A 7,216-nucleotide genomic window follows, 5' to 3' on the forward strand; every position below is an offset into this window, starting at 1 on the left:
CCTTTTTGTTTGATGTCCCTGTGATGATGCAGCTCTGGCAGGACCCAACTGAGAGTGCCAATTCAGGACCAATTTCTCAAACAGGGCAGTTACAGTCCCAGGCTAGAGTTTTTCCACCTCTGAGGCAAACCAAACCAGTCAGACAAAGAGGACTTTGGTTTCACCCCACTGGCTAACCACAAGTCACACAAGCAATGCCCTTAGACACTCCAGTCTCCCAGAATCACCACCAGTCCCAGTCGTCCTGGGGCCGAACGGTTATGAAAACCAACACCCCAGTAAAAGAAAAAAGGTTCTTCTGATCCCAAAGGACCAAGCTCCAGACCCAGGTCAATATACATATCAGATCTTACCCACAAATCACACTGTTGCCAATCCTTTACAATCTAAAATCTAAAGGTTTATTCGTAAAAAGAAAGAAATGTAGATGAGAGTTAAAATTGGTTAAAGGGATCAAATACATACAATAATTTCAAAATTCTTGGTTCAGGCTTGTAGCAGTGATAGAATAAACTGCAGGTTCAAATCAAGTCTCTAGAGTACAACCCCAGCTGGGATGGGTCATTCAGTCCTTTGTTCGGAGCTTCAGTTTGTAGCAAAGTCCCTCCAGAGGTAAGAAGCAGGATTGAAGACAAGATGGAGATGAGGCATCAGCCTTTTATAGTCTTTTCCAGGTCTAAGAACCTCTTTGTTCTTACTGTGGAAAATTACAGCAAAATGGAGTCTGGAGTCACATGGGCAAGTCCCTGCACTTTGCTGAGTTACAAGGCGTATCTGCCTTCTCTCCATGGGTCAGTTGTGTAGCTGATGGTCCTTAACGGGCCATCAGGCAGGCTAGGCAGAGCTAACACCAACTTGTCTGAGGTGTCTCCCAGAAGCGCAGCATAAGTTTGAAATACAGACAGTACAGAGCCAATACTCATAACTTCAGCTACAAAACTGATACATACAGATAGCATAATCATAACCAGCAACCCCTAACCTGGTCTTAGACACTTTATATGACCCCCTTCATACAAGATTCGGTGCCACTCCAGGACTTTGGTTGCAACCATGTTCTCTAACGTCCCAGATTATATCAGTAATGTCACAGTCCCACCCTCCAATCTCATACCGGATGGCTGCAATTTGACACCCTCACCCACTCTGAAAATTGAGTTGTCCTTGCTGAGAGGGGCGGGTGTCACAGTTGGAACCATTTTAGAGGTTAGAAGAATAAAGAACTTTCAGAAGAACCCTTGCTTTTTACATGTCTTTATTTTTACTAAACTGAGGAATAAAGTGTTCAGGCGAGCACAGGCTAACAGTTCTTTATAAAGAAAACATTTTACGGCTGTAGGTAGTTTAGAAATGAAGTCTGAGAAATAACAAAGGGGGTTGGGGCTGGACACGACTCAAAGGGAGGGAGGCTGCAGAACAGCAGAGGCCTTTCAGCCCGTCACAGACAGAGTGAGACAATGATGCAAGAGGCTGCAGAGAACGTTTTAAACCAGCATGAAAGGCAGCAGGCCTGTGTTACTGGCCACAGGGCAGAGAGATGAGAACAGCAGCTCACCTCTGCCCTGGGAACTCGTCAGACGGCAAGAATTGTGGGATGGTCTGTCTTGGACAAGCCACGCCTCTTGGCTGAGCCAATCAGAAGCTATTCTGTAGACACATCATAAAATTGCATTTTCCTGAACCAATCAGAATGGCCAAGAGATGTGGCTATTGACCGCGGGGCCGGTTTAAAAATGCAGCTGTTTAAAGAAAGGAGTGAACAGACCAATGCTGTACAGAACGCCAGTTTGTGCACAACTACAGCAGCCTTTAAAAATAGCCTTGCTGGATTTTGCCATTTTGCCTAAAGGAAAACTGCTCTAAAAACTTTTACTTGTAAACTGTAAAGAAAGCTTTAGACTGATCCCCTTTGAACAAACCACACCCAGGCTAACGTTAGAGAAAAAGCAGCTTACGCAGAACAGTGGGTAGCACTTGTGAGCAGAGACAAGAATGCTATGGATGACAAGAATGAATGGATCTAGACTGTTCTCAGTGGTGGCAGATGACAGAACAAGGAGTAATGGTGTCAAGTTGCAGTGGGGGAGGTTTAGGTTGGATATTAGGAAAAACTATTTCACTAGGAGGGCGGTGAAGCACTGGAATGGGTTCCCTAGGGAGGTGGTGGAATCTCCTTCCTTAGAGGTGTTTGAGGTCAGGCTTGACAAAGCCCTGGCTGGGATGATTTAATTGGTGTTGGTCCTGCTTTGAGCAGGGTGTTGAAGTAGATCCCTCCTGAGGTCCCTTCCAACCCCGATATTCTATGATTCTATTTCTCCCCTACACCCTTTTTTCTTTCCTAAGATTTTAAAAATCTAAATGCTGTTAAAACAAGGAACATTTTAACAAAAAAACTTTTAGAACCCCAGTCCAAAGGAGCATGCACGTAGATTGCTTTATTTACAACATTCAGGTAAGTTTAGCAGACATCCTTCTTTGTTTTCAGTTTTGTATCGGGAATTGTATTACCTCTTTTTACAGAAAGCCTTTAGCCTTTGTCTTTAAAAATGGTAGAAGGACTCTCATGAAAGTTACCTCTAACCTCTACGTAAATGGAGTAAGAGAAATGGACAAGTAATGTATATTATACTCTTTCACATTTGTTGGAAATTAGCCCCCATTGACGTTAGCATGGAGGATATTGTATTGCCAACCCCAAATGTTCAAAATCATGAGTCAGCCTCACTAAAAATCATGAGATTGAAGTCCAGGCAGATGAGTGATGAACCCAGGAAGCTGAGTAGCACATATCACCTCCACAGCCGCCCCGGAACCTGCATGGGGCATAATAAAGCAAAAACTTCCCCACAATCAGGGTCTGGCGCCAGCGACAAACTCTGGGAGAGGCTGAGCCTCCCCTGGCCTATGATACCCACTGTCCATACTGAGACTGGGTCTCTCGGGGTCTCACCCACTTTGAGGAGTCCACTCAGTACAACATCTGGTGTTCAGTAGCTTCCCACCCTCCCCAGCCCTCTGGCTAGAAATCTGAGGTTGCACATGGGATCCTTCTGGCTATACAGGGAGTGGGTTAACTTTTCATGTCCTTGCTTCCAAAGACTGTTGGTATGCAAATCTTAATAACAGTTTTTCAATTAAAAAAATCTAGCCAATGAAGTTTTTTTCTTTCTTAAGCAAATGTATTAGACTTTAGTATATCACATTTTCCTGATTTATCCAAACACTTCGTATTTCAAGTTGAATAAAACATATCTGCATTTTAATTTAACCCTTCTGTTTGATTTTAAAATAGGCTATCTGATGAAAATATTAAACACAAACAGCACAAGACAGGACATAGAACACAAAACATAATTCCTATTGCGTCAGTAAACGCTTGGTACGTTGAATGCTGTTCAGCTAGCATCAGTTTTCGCTGATTATCTGAAAGATAAAAACAGAGATCTACCCCTTCTGGGCAGTCAGTCATTGCTTAAAATAGACAAATACCCTTGTTGATTTCAGGCAAAACAGAGGAATTACCCCATATTTTCTTGTATTTATTTCATAGGCAGCCCAGGTTTCAGTGGCTACCACCTTATCAGTTAGATAATTTGCATTAAAACAGATGCTTTCTGGCTTGCTTCTGGGTCCAAAGCTATTCACAGCTTAAAGATTCTTACTTTAAAAAGGGACACAATTTACTTTACCAGAATTTTGATGCCTTTTTACTTCTAACTCCTGCTTTCAAACACAGTGATCTGAAGGAAAACACTTCTTATAGTGCCCTTAGAGCCTAATAGGATTTCAGTTACATAGCACTGTCTACATTCTTTAGCTAATTCAACTAAATTGTTCATAGCCAAATAATTGCAATCAAATAATTTCTTGCCTGGATTTATTTACAAACATTTCAAAGACACCACGAACTTTCCTCTTTAGCATTTTTACAAAGTTCAACTGCTGTTCCCTCCAGCAACTACAGAGTTAACGTCTCACTCTTCCCTTAAATCACTTGCTTGTCTCCCAACAGCTACTTTGGGTATGTCTGCACTACGGGATTAGTCCGATTTTACAGAAACCGGCTTTTTAAAACAGATTGTATAAAGTTGAGTGCACGCGGCCACACTAAGCACATTAATTCGACGGTGTGCATCCATGTACTGAGGCTAGTGTCGATTTCTGGAGCACTGCACTGTGGGTAGCTATCCCATAGTTCCCAAAGTCTCCCTCGCCCATTGGAATTCTGGATTGAGATCCCAGTGCCTGATGGGGCAAAAAACATTGTCACGGGTGGTTCTGGGTACAGCCTCACCCCTCCCTCCATGCAAGTGTTTTGCGCCTTTTTTCCTGGGTGAACTGTGCAGACGCCATAGCACAGCAAGCATGGACCCTGCTCAGCTCAAGACAGCAGTCATGGACGTTGTAAACACCTGGTGGAGTCTCATGCAGTCTATGCTGAACCGGAACCTGCAAAGCCAGGCGAGGAGGCAGCGGCTACGGCAGAGCGGCGACAAGAGTGATGAGGACATGGACACAGAATTCTCTCAAACCGCGGGCCCATGCGCTTTGGAGCTCATGCTCGTAATGGGGCAGGTTCCAGCCATGGAACGCCGATTTTGGGCCTGTGAAACAAGCACAGACTGGTGGGACCGCATAGTTTTGCAGGTTTGGAACGATTCCCAGTGGCTGCAAAACTTTCACATGCGTAAGGGCACTTTCATGGAACTTTGTGACTTGCTTTCCCCTGCCCTGAAACGCCAGAATACCAAGATGAGAACAGCCCTCACAGTTGAGAAGCGAGTGGCAATAGCCCTCTGGAAGCTTGCAACGCCAGACAGCTACCGGTCAGTCGGGAATCAATTTGGAGTGGGCAAATCTACTGTGGGGGCTGCTGTGATGCAAGTAGCCAAAGCAATCATTAAGCTGCTGCTATGAACAGTTGTGACTCTGGGAAATGTGCAGGTCATAGTGGATGGCTTTGCTGCAATGGGATTTACTAACTGTGGTGGGTGATAGATGGAACCCATATCCCTATCTTGGCTCCGGAGCACCAGGGCACCCAGTACGCAAACCGCAAGGGGTACTTTTCAATGGTGCTGCAAGCACTGGTGGATCACAAGGGACATTTCACCAACATCCACGTGGGATGGCCAGGAAGGGTTCATGACGCTCACGTCTTCAGGAACACTACTCTGTTTAAACGGCTGCAGCAAGGGAATTACTTCCCAGACCACAAAATAGCAGTTGGGGATGTTGAAATGCCTGTAGTTATCCTGGGGGACCCAGCCTACCCCTTGATGCCATGGCTCATGAAGCCATACACAGGCAGCCTGGAAAGTCGTGAGGAGCTGTTCAACTACAGGCTGAGCAAGTGCAGGATGGTGGTAGAATGTGCATTTGGCCGTTTAAAGGCGCGCTGGTGCACATTACTGACTTGATCAGATCTCAGCCAAACCAATGTCCCCTTTGTTATTGCTGCTTGCCGTGTGCTTCACAATCTCTGTGAGAGTAAGGGGGAGACCTTTATGGCAGGGTGGGAGACTGAGGCAAATCACCTGGCCGCTGATTACGCGCAGCCAGACACCAGGGTGATTAGAAGAGCACACAAGCAAGTGGTGTGCATCAGAGAAGCTTTTAAAACCAGTATTATCATGGGCCAGGGTACGGTGTGACTGTTGTGTTTGTTTCTCCTTGATGATCCCCCCACAATTGACTCATTCCCTGTAAGCCACCCACCCTCCCCCTTCGATTACTGCTTGCTTCCTAAGGAAATAAAGTCACTATTGTTTAAAAATCATGTATTCTTAATTAATTATAAAAAGAGGGAGAGAAATGACAAGGTAGCCCAGATGGGGTTTGAGAGGAAGATAGAAGAGAAGGAAAAGGCCACTAAAAAAATTTCAAAATAATGACAGCCTTTTGATTGGGCTGTCCACTGGGGTGGAATGGGCGGGTGCACGGAGCCTCCCCCCACGCGTTCTTAGTTGTCTGGTGGGTGAGGAGGCTAAGGAACATGGTGAGGGGGGAGGGTGGTTATACAGGGGCTGCAGCGGCACTCTATGATCCTGCTGCCGTTCCTGAAGCTCCACCAGACGCCAGAGCATGTCCGTTTGATCATGCAGCAGCCCCAGAGTTGCATCCCACTACCGCTGATCTTCCTGCCGCCACCTCTCATCTAGAGGGTCTCTCCTCACGTTGGTCCCTCCTGTCCTCACGTTTATTGGCATCTTTCCTGTACTTTGATGCCATGTCCTTCCACTCATTCAGATGAGCTCTTTCATTGCGGGTCACTGCCATGATTTCTGAGAACATTTCGTCTCGCGTCTTCTTTTTCCTCTGCCTTATCTGAGTAGCCTTCGGGATGGAGGAGAGAAACTTGAAAAATTTGCAGCTGCAGGAGGGAGGGAAAAAAAGGGAGAGAAGTATTTTAAAAGATACATTTTACAGAACAAAGCTTATACTCTTTCACGGTGAACAACACTATTCACATTGCATAGCACATGTGATCTCAATACAAGGTCACATTTTGCATCTTAATATTGAGTGCCTGCGGCTCTGGTGTTAGAGATCTCACAGACGCAGGTCTGGGCAGCAGAATTCAGCTTGCATGGGGCCATGGTAAGCCACTGTCTTCTGCAGCCTTCATATATCCAGCGCCCTTCTTTACCAAATAGCAAGCAAGGCCCGTTGAGTGATGCTTCTTTCCTGTTAACATGGAGCACCAGCCCACCCCCCCATCCAATTCTCTGGGATGATCGCTTTACCCCTCCCCCTACCGCGTGGCTGGTACCATGGAAGATCGCTGCTAGCTGCCCACCCACCCACCCACCACGTGGCTGGTAGCAGGGAACATCCTTGCTAGCCAAACACGAAAAAGCTCAGCACCAATAACCCCCCCACTTTTCCCCCTGCTTGGCTAACTGCAGGAAAGGATTTATTTTAAGCCACAGGCAAACAGCCCAGTAGGAATGGCCATCTCTGTCCCCTTAATTAAATTCCCATATTTCAACCAGGTTACCATGAATGATATCACTCAGGATAACACAGCGAGAAAGAACGGATGTTGCTTCAATGCCAGCAAACACTGAGACCATATGCAGCTAGACTTTGTCATGCAATGATACCAGATTACTTGCTACATGCATGGCGTGGTCAAGTGTCCTACCATGGAGGACGGAATAAGGCTGCCCTACCCAGAAACCTTCTGCAAAGGCTTTTGGAGTACCTCCAGGAG

This window comes from Gopherus evgoodei, chromosome 11, assembly GCF_007399415.2.
Source record: "Gopherus evgoodei ecotype Sinaloan lineage chromosome 11, rGopEvg1_v1.p, whole genome shotgun sequence".
NCBI classification, from domain to species: domain Eukaryota; kingdom Metazoa; phylum Chordata; order Testudines; family Testudinidae; genus Gopherus; species Gopherus evgoodei.